Source organism: Copadichromis virginalis, linkage group LG23 (genome assembly GCF_057382275.1).
Source record: "Copadichromis virginalis isolate Kocher_CV1m ecotype Utaka linkage group LG23, C_Virginalis_male_GT1.1, whole genome shotgun sequence".
NCBI classification, from domain to species: domain Eukaryota; kingdom Metazoa; phylum Chordata; class Actinopteri; order Cichliformes; family Cichlidae; genus Copadichromis; species Copadichromis virginalis.
This window is the reverse complement of record NC_140639.1, coordinates 28338635-28349069: the sequence shown is the minus strand read 5'-3', so window position 1 is coordinate 28349069 and position 10435 is coordinate 28338635.

The following is a 10435-nucleotide window of genomic DNA, read 5'->3' as shown; positions in this document are numbered from 1 at the left end:
TTTTTTAGGACTTACCTGCCGAAACGGTCTGCGCGACTGTGTAAATGTCTGTATAAATGTTTGTGTTTTCTGTGTGTTGAGAGTGAATTGATTTGAATAGCACAATACGCTGCTGAATCACTCTCATTGTTATTGTCATTTTATTTCCTGTCAGTAGCTGAAGTACTGGTGACAAAAGAGAAAGGTTGAGTTCAGCCTCATAAAATTGATACCGCTCAGGAATAGCTGGAGTTGAAGTCAATAACCACTCTTTAAGTCTAATACCAGAGAAGGCTCTGCAGTTCTGTTTTAATGGGTAATCAGCCCACTAAGTTTACTGTTGACGAACAGTGGTTAGAAAGTGGTTAGAAAGAAAAAAATTAGTGCGCCGGACAAATTAGTGTGCAAAGATGGAGAAATCCTATAAAGACCAAATGTTCCACCTGGGAAGGACAATGTAGCCCATCTGCACTATCACAACTTAAAGGAGCATTACTGAAACAAGTAGGAGAAACAAAAGATTTAAAGAAAAAAGGAAAACGCACGTAAGAATTAAATATTTCCAAGTATGGAAGCGAGAGGCAGATAGACGATGTGAGAATAAAAAAAAAAGAAACAAGAAAAGAAAAATGAAAAAGGCAGAGGTGGCCAACCCCCACTCCTGCTGCTGTGAAGCCAACCCCCACTTCCGCTGCTGCACGGCCAACCCCCACTCCCGCTGCTGCGACCCCCCTTAAACTATCCCATGATCTGTTTAGACCTCAGTCTGGTCTTTATGCAGAGGCACAACGTGATAATAACCCAAATATATTCGTGTTCCAGCCGTGGTCACAAAAAGATAGGCAAAATTGGTGAAGTGAAACAAAAAGAAAATGAAACAGCGTCCGATTTCGTTAGATCGCTTGCATTCAGGAATGGATTATAATGAAGGTCCTGACGGTCCTTACCAACAGCAGCTAAAAAATGCATTCCTGAATGGCCTGCTACCCGCAGTGAAATCCCACGTTGGCAAACATTAGGTCACAATGAATGACCACTAGCCGACGCATTGCAACATGCCGAGCACGCGCTCCGTGTGATAATAAAAAAAAAAAAAAACTGCAAGCACAGGTACTTTCACATTAGATCCAGAAACAGAGTTTATCGCATTTTCAGGAGGATTTAGAAGGTAACAGACAGGGACAGAGGAGAGGAAATAGAGGCAGAGAAAGAGGAGGATTTAGAGGAAAGGGCCAGAGATATGTAGGACAGACAGACATACGCGAAAGAAGTGAAGAAAGAGATAATATGTGCTGGAATTGTGGCAAGGAAGGGCATTTCGCCAGAGATTGCAGACATAAAACGGACAAACGGCAATATTCAAATGAATGACTAAATGAGGAAAAGTCAAATGAAAATGACAAAAGTGACGCAGAAGTATTTAATGTCTATCAATTAGTGTCTGAAGTAAGAGGCAAACCTACACTGACAGTATATGTCAAAGGCAAACCAGTGCAGATGTTACGTGATACAGGGGTATGTAAAACCGTTTCGAACAGAAAACCACAGGAAGTACAATTCTCAGAAAATACTTTAATAGTAAAATCAGCATCAGGTCACACTATAGTGCAGTGACTGACAAAACCCTTATTAAGTAAAAATTAGAGATCAAAGTAGTTTAAAGTAGTTTAAAAAGGTTGGAAACAGACCCCAACGAATAGATATAAATATAAGAAGTACAAAAATAAAATAAATAAAGACAAAATTACATTAGAACTTATTTTTAACGTATTGAAACTAATAATAGGAAGGATAACAACCTGTAAACTGATATTAACAATGAAACATAGTTGGCATGATGATCATGCCCAGAATGTATAAAATGAATAAAAGGAAAAAATTCACATGAAAACCTTTTAAATAAAACAGAGAGATGCATAAGGTACATTAAGGCTGTGTCATTGTTCAGCCAAGGAAAGTGTGTGAAAGGGTAAATGTCTCCAGCTTGGGAAAGGGTGAAACTGCAGATCACCCGAAGCCCTTGATGGATACAAAATAAAATATAAAATATATAATAATAAATTACTTGGTTCGACATGCAACAGAGAGAATGAAGGTGACTGAAGGTTGGATCTGAGATGAGGCAAACAGAAGACCAGTCTAAAAAGTAGGCACAAACCTGTTCAGAGAAAAGCAAATCTGTCCAGATGGGATGAATTCTAAATTATCTGTTTGCTGAGTAAGATGATCCTAACTATTAAATTGGCTCAGCAGTAGTATAGTGATATACACTAATAAAATATTGTAATATACTATTGTTATTATATAGAAAGAAAAAGATGATAATAATAAGAAGTATCCTAGTCAGTTATGATGTGAGGTGGATGATTGATATGAAGTAGTCTATATATATATATATATATATATATATATATAAAACTCCAACTTCAAAGTTTGAAATGTGTGAGATGTGTGAATTCTTTGAAAAACTAGAAATTATCTAAAAATGCCTTAAGTGAAAATGTAATGTTGCATCTATAGAGAAGAAAAAAGAAGAAGCATTCAGTTATTTAAAATTAGGCATTACAGACAAATACAGTTTTAGCATTGCCTGACTATGATAAGCCTTTCTACTTACGTGGAGATAGAGGAGCAGGTTATATGAAAGCTGTGATAACACAGGCATTTGGAGAAAAACAACGCTCGTTAACATTCCTGGTGAAATTTAGACTCGTGTAAATTAGACTCTGTTGCGTCAGGCCTGCCTGCATGTGCAAGCCTGTGTAGCCGCAGCAGAGGCAGTAAAGAGTCAGCTGCACGTATGCAGTCATATGTGCATATGAATTGCACACAGGCCAAAATATAAATATATACACTGACAGCCAGTTTGTTCTTTCAGCAGTGCACCACTTTGCAAACATTTAGCATAACAGAGGTATGGTTACCTCTACGGGTAACCCAGTGAAACACAGCAGCTTATTAAAAATCTTATTAGAAGTGATCACCTTGCCAAAACAATTGGCACTTTGCAAATGTGCAGCACATCAAAAAGACAATTTTATTGTCACAAAAGGAAATAATTTTGCAGATCAAGCAGCAAAACAGGCTGCACAACAATCAGCAGAGCTACTAGTATCCGACTGCTGCCCACAAATACCACTTGATGTACTAAAAACCGAACAACAAGCTGCAACAGTCACTGTACAGAACAAGTGGCTGAAATGTGGAGCACAATTGAAAGATGACTTAATGGTCTGTGATGGAAAACCAATATTACCAGAGTCGTTACACAGGACAGCGGTTGTAGTGACACATGATGTAATACATGTGTCAACAGGAGGGGAATATAGTATAGATAAACAATATAATACACACTTTTACACTATAAATTTTGAAGAACATGCCTATTCTGTCAAAAACACAACCCACAAGGAAACTTAAGACCTAAGAGAGGCCAGTTCTCCACACAATCCACATGGATTTTATTGAATTGAATGAATGTCAAGGATCAAAATATGCCTTAGTGATCATAGATGTGTTTTCAAACTGACCAGAGATATATCCAGTAAAAAGCAGAGGCAATCTCCATTGCAAAATGTTTATGTAATCATTTTATTCCAACATATGGTATCCCTTCTTTGACAAGATCAGACAATGGGACACATTTTGTCAATGATATGATCAGTAAGGTCTCTGAAGCAGTAGGATTCAGCATAAGAAATCATTGTGCTTATCATCATCTGACCACTACTGTGTGTTTTTTAACATCACCGGTTTTATTCAGCGGAAGACCTCAGTGCGAACTGTGAGGAGGCGCTATCTAACCTCTGAAGTGGCTGCAAATTTTACCAGGGTTATAGTCAAATGCCCCCCTGTGATTTTACCTGCACCCTGCGATTTGATTTTTAGTTATTTTAACAGCAAACTGAAGAAAAGCCTTGACTCCGTTGCTCCACTCACCACCAAAAAGATTAACATAAAACATGCATCACCCTGGAGAAACGAAGAAGTCAAAAAACTCAAAAGAAATTGCAGGGCAGCAGAAAGGAGATGGAGGAAAAATAAAAATAATATCAACCATCAAATATTTTCCGAGCAACTTAAAATGTACAATAATACATTAAGGAAGTCAAGAAATTCATACTTCGCCAAAATAATCAGTATTAACAAAAATAATCCCAAGGTCCTCTTTTCCACCATAGATCATTTATTTAACCCTGATTTTAAAAGCTCCAAAAGAACCCCCACAGACTCGCTCTGTGAGCAGTTTGCAGACCACTTCAGGGGAAAGATCAGCGCCATCAGATCTGATATTTTATCTAATCGCGATATGATTGTAAACACATCTGAGGGCTCGATTGTACCTGAGGAGACACTGGACAGCTTTGTCCTGGTTAATGCTGAGAACTTTCAGAAGGTTTTCTCCACAGTGAGACCCACCACATGTCCTTTAGATCCAATCCCTTCTTCACTCTTTAAAACACTTTATGGATTTTTTGAGGCTGAGCTTTTATACATGATGAATTGCTCTCTTCAGTTGGGTGTCTTCCCTGCTGCCTTTAAAACGGCGGTGGTGAGGCCCCTTCTGAAGAAGAGCAATTTGGATTGTAATGATTTTAATAACTACAGACCTGTATCCAACTTACCATTTTTAAGTAAAATCTTAGAAAAACTTGTTTTTACTCAGATTAATGACTTTTTGAATGATAGACAGATCCTGGAGATATTCCAGTCTGGATTTAGGGTGAACCACAGCACAGAGACGGCTCTCCTAAAGGTTTTAAATGATCTTAGATGTAACTGGGACGCCCAAAAGCTCTCAGTCCTGGTGCTACTGGATCTAAGCGCAGCCTTTGATACAGTAGACCACGCTATTCTTTTAAACAGACTAAAACACATGGTGGGCCTCTCTGGTGCTGTACACAACTGGTTCACTTCCTATCTCTCTGACAGATCTTTTATGGTGAGTATGGATACATGCTCCTCTAAGATCCATAAAATGACATGTGGTGTGCCTCAAGGGTCGGTTCTAGGCCCTGTACTTTTTAATTTGTATATGTTGCCTCTCGGCAGTGTCATCAGGAGGCATGGAGTGAACTTCCACAGTTACGCTGATGACACGCAGCTGTACATCTCCGTGTCTCCTGATGACACCAGACCAATGGATGCCCTTTTTAACTGTATCTTGGATATAAGATCTTGGATGGCAGAAAACTTTTTACAGCTTAACCAGGACAAAACTGAAGTTTTAATTGTCAGTCCTGAGGCTCAGAGAGAGAAACTCTTGTCTAAATTACAGGCATTTTCACTATGTCCTTCGCTACAAGTGAAAAACCTGGGTGTTATTTTTGACTCTGAGCTTGGTTTTATCCCACATGTTAAACATGTAACCAAAATTGGATTTTATCATCTAAAAAATATAGCCAGAGTCCGCCCTATTCTCTCTCGGGCCAACACGGAGATGCTGATGCATGCTTTTATTACCAGTCGCATTGATTACTGTAATGCCCTGCTCTCTGGTCTTCCTAAGAAGAATATTTCAACTTTACAACTTTTGCAAAACTCGGCAGCTTGTGTGCTGACGAAGACCAGAGGGCGGGCCCACATTACACCGGTTTTAGAATCGCTGCATTGGCTCCCCGTGTGTTTCAGGATCGATTTTAAAGTTCTTTTATTGGTTTTTAAATGTCTTAATGGTCTTGGGCCTTCTTATCTCTCAGATCTGCTTTTACCATATGAACCCTCGCGGACCCTGAGGTCCTCTGGTGCTGGCCTTTTAATTGTCCCTAAAGTCAGGACACATACTCACGGAGAGGCAGCTTTTCAGTGGTATGGTCCTCGTCTGTGGAACAGCCTGCCGGAGGAGCTCAGGGCTGCAGAGAACGTACATGTTTTCAAGAACAGGCTCAAGACCCACCTTTTTAATTTAGCTTTTACTTAGCGTTTATTTATTTTATGCTTATTTATTCTATCCTGTTATTCTATTATTAATTTAGGATTTACCTAATATTTTTTGATTTTATTCTTATTCATTTTTTAATCTTCTTACTCTATTTATATTTATATTTATATTATATTATATCCTGTTCTTATTTATTTTATCATTTTACCCTGTATATATCGTATTGCGTCATATCTCCAGTGTTTCCTCGGAGGGCGCTCTCTGCACCGGGGCTGTTATTGACCGTGGCTGCTGGGTCTCTGGGGTCCTCTCAGCCTGGTTGGGGGGCTCCTTGGCCTCCCTCCTGCTGTGTGCCCAGCCCGGAGGCTGCGGTCTGTGACCGGCTCCCGGTGCAGACGGCTCTCTGTTATAATGTTTCCTCACTTGGCTCATGCGAGCCCAGCCCAATTTTTACTCTTTAAGTATGCGCGTGTGTGTATGTGTGTGTGGGTGGGGGTGGGGGGATATATGTGTATTGAGAGTGTGGGGAGTGAGTTGGAGGGTGGGGTGGGCTGCTTTTAACTATGTAAAGCACTTTGTGCTACATTTTTTCTGTATGAAAAGTGCTTTATAAATAAAGATTGATTGATTGATTGATTGATCTATGGAGTGCAGGGTTAGTAGAGAGAACTAACAGCACCATAAAACAGAGACTTAGAAAATGCCTGAAATAGACAAAAATGTAAAAGTTTAGTTTATTTAAAAGGCAGTGTGTGTGAGAGGATTATGAAATTATTGTGTGAATGACGCTACAATTTTAGATTAAAAGTTAGTAGAATTACAAAGGGTTTGTAGATTGTAAATACAAAATGAGGTTGATTAGCCTGTAGAAACACAAAAGACAGTAACAGGAAGTGTGTGTGTGACAGGACCCTTGCATGCCCATAGAAGGAGTGAGCACCCAGAAAGAAAAACAGAAGAGACAGCCTCTAGCCAGATGAAGCAAATGGAGGCTTTAAGAAAAGAAATGTAAATGATATTAATGGTATGGTTTAGTGTGTCAATATAGGCCACAAATAGATAAAGGTGGACTTTTCTCAACCTAGAATTTTGAGCATAGCAGCAAAACCATAGATTAACATAATTGGGAGAAAACAGGCCAAAGTTTGGCTTAAAATTTTACAGCTTGTCCCGATCCTGAGAAAAAGCTCAAAGGACAGTCAATCTCCTGATGAAGACCAACAGAACATCGTGAACCTGAAGAATTAACAGCCGGCTGGTAAGAACAGTGTGACATAACTGTTTAAAGGCACTGAATGTGATATTTTGCCTGGCTGGGACTTAATCTACAAGGAAAATATTGAAAAGAAACAGAGAAGAAACAGATTGTGTTTGCTGGAGATTTAAGACAACAAAGGACACTTTGAGAAGGGTACAGGGGCCAGTGGGAAGGTGAAGCCCAGAGGAGTATAATTGGGTTGAAATTGAAGCCTGAACTCATGATGGTGTTTAGAGATGTCCACCAGATCGCAACAAAGAGGTAAATAAAAATAGAAAACACACACATATATAAATTGTTACATGTGAAATTATTTTTGGAAGATAGTTTGAATCAGACCTCAGTGAAAAGATGCATGAATTGATACAAGTGAACCAATAGATAAATCTGTTAGAGAGACAACTTTAGTAGAAAATAGGGATATTGTTTTGAACTGCTGTGCGACGCTTCTCAAGTCTCTTGCAGATTAAACCCAGGCGATAAGGTCCATGCCAAGTACTCCTAACGACGCCAACAGTTTGCAAAATCGCTGAGAGGCCTTTTGGATCCACCAGAGCCATTGCAAAAAAGTGGAAGTGAGTGACAGCATAACCTAAAAGACACCACCACCCCGACTCTTTGGTGATCTACAGGTGAAGGGAGGGCTGATTGGGTATATCCCGCCTTCTACTTCTCGCCTGTAGTCTACTCACCAGAGTAAATCGGTGTGTCTGGTCATCATGAAGATTGTTCTGTTTACCACCTTGGCCCTGCTGCTTACAGCATGGACTCTGATGCACTTAAAGGATCAAGAAGCCAACTTGCATAGAAGGACATGGACATATGACAATTCACACCTGGTCAAAGTGACACAGGACCACATCCATCCCTGGATGAACAACGCCTGATATAGATACATATATAATCGCACAGAAGGAAAAGATTGTTATATATGCTCACACATGCCTACTACAACACAGCATGCTATATTATATGGCAAACCTATGAACATGACTCAAGTGACATGCACAGCAAGCTTTGCCAGTCCAGATTATCAATATTCAGGAATTGTCCTAAACCACAGCGACCCCCTGACTATTGGACTATCGTTTTGAGCTGTTTTTAAATGCATCGACCAGCATCAACAAAGAGCAAAATCAGGAAATTGATGCCATAAGAATAACTGTTATGCAACACCGAGTCGCCCTGGACATGATCTTGGCAGAAAAGGGTGGACTGTGTGTTTTGTTCGATACAACAGTTGTACATATATTTCAGACAATGTGCATTCTGATAATATGACAAATGCTCTACAATTACTTAGAAATGTTCAACAGGCACAGGTAACCGATTGGGCAAATTCACAAAGTAAATTGGTGGAATTGGTTTATGAGCGGCTCATGGAGACCATTGATGTTTAAGGTTTTGATGTTTATTGGCATAATACTTATCATGTTTTGTATTTTTACTACATGCATTATCCCCTGTGTAAGAGGAATGGTATCAAGAATGATATCCTAATCCCTTGTTGCATATGTCACTGTGCCAGATGAGGAGGAAGGAGAAGACGATGAGTATGAAACTAATGTAATTAATGATTATGTTTGAATGATACACATTTTATGACGACCAGACCGAAAGCACTCACAATGTAGGGTCTGTGTCTGAATTACATTGATGTATATTCTTTAAATTTGCTACAACAGGAGGGAATGATGAAAGATTTTTAATTTTGTGATTATGCTTAGTTGTAGCTTCATTTAAAGGAAGAAGAGCTTGTGAATTGGAACCACTATAGAGAGGGGGAGTGGAGACGTATGTGCAGAGGAATGCTGTGACATACGACACTATTTCCTGTGTAGACAGAACGGTCTCTCTCTCTCTCTCCCCTTATATGGGAATGTCTGAATTTCTATACATACAAAGTTATCTCCTGTTTCAGCTGACAAGCGAACAGTCTCTCCTTTTATGGAAATGTTTTATATTTTGAACATGCCACTCCTACTTCCTTGAAAACTTGTTTAAGTATAAATAAAGAAAGCTCTGAAAGCCCTGGGCGGTCTTTCCTCTGTCTCACATTTGTCCTGCACACATCTGGTGCAGGATGGATTGGACGGTGAGGGACGATCGTCCATGTGTGCACATGTATAAGATATCTTGAGTCTGAATTCTTTTGCCTTCTACAATTTCTCTTCACACAAAGAAAGCCCAACAATCAGAGGACCGCTAAGAGTAAGCGGTTTGGTGACAGTGGGAAGAAAAAACTCCCTTTTAATAGGAAGAAACCTAGAGCAGAACCAGCCTCAGGGAGGGGCACCCATCTGCTAGAACTGATTTGGGGTGAGGAAGACGGGACAGAAGGAAAACATTAGAACAGAGGCAGAGATAATAATAACTAATGATTAAATGAAGAAAGGTGGGTGGAAAAAGGTGAGTGAAGAAGAAACAGTACATCATGGCAAGTCCCCAGCAGCTAAGGCCTACTGCAGCATAACTAAGGAAAGATTCAGAGTCACCTGATCCAACCATAACTATATGCTTTATCAAAAAAAAAAAACCCCTGTTAAGCCCGTCTGTCTCCCGAATCCAAGCTGGGAGCTGGTTCCAACCTCCCATTCTACTTTTAAATATCCTAGGAACCACAAGTAAGCTTGCAGTCCTGGAAGTCTGCAAAGTGCTCCATTGGGGTGATATACAGGGAGTGCAGAATTATTAGGCAAATGAGTATTTTGTCCACATCATCCTCTTCATGCATGTTGTCTTACTCCAAGCTGTATCGGCTGGAAAGCCTACTACCAATTAAGCATATTAGGTGATGTGCATCTCTGTAATGAGAAGGGGTGTGGTCTAATGACATCAACACCCTATATCAGGTGTGCATAATTATTAGGCAACATCCTTTCCTTTGGCAAAATGGGTCAAAAGAAGGACTTGACAGGCTCAGACAAGTCAAAAATAGTGAGATATCTTGCAGAGGGATGCAGCAGTCTCAAAATTGCAAAGCTTCTGAAGCGTGATCATCGAACAATCAAGCGTTTCATTCAAAATAGTCAAAAGGGTCGCAAGAAGCATGTGGAAAAACCAAGGCGCAAAATAACTGCCCATGAACTGAGAAAAGTCCAGCGTGCAGCTGCCAAGATGCCACTTGCCACCAGTTGGGCCATATTTCAGAGCTGCAACATCACTGGAGTGCCCAAAAGCACAAGATGTGCAATACTCGGAGACATGGCCAAGGTAAGAAAGGCTGAAAGACGACTACCACTGAACAAGACACACAAGCTGAAACGTCAAGACTGGGCCAAGAAATATCTCAAGACTGGTTTTTCTAAGGTTTTATG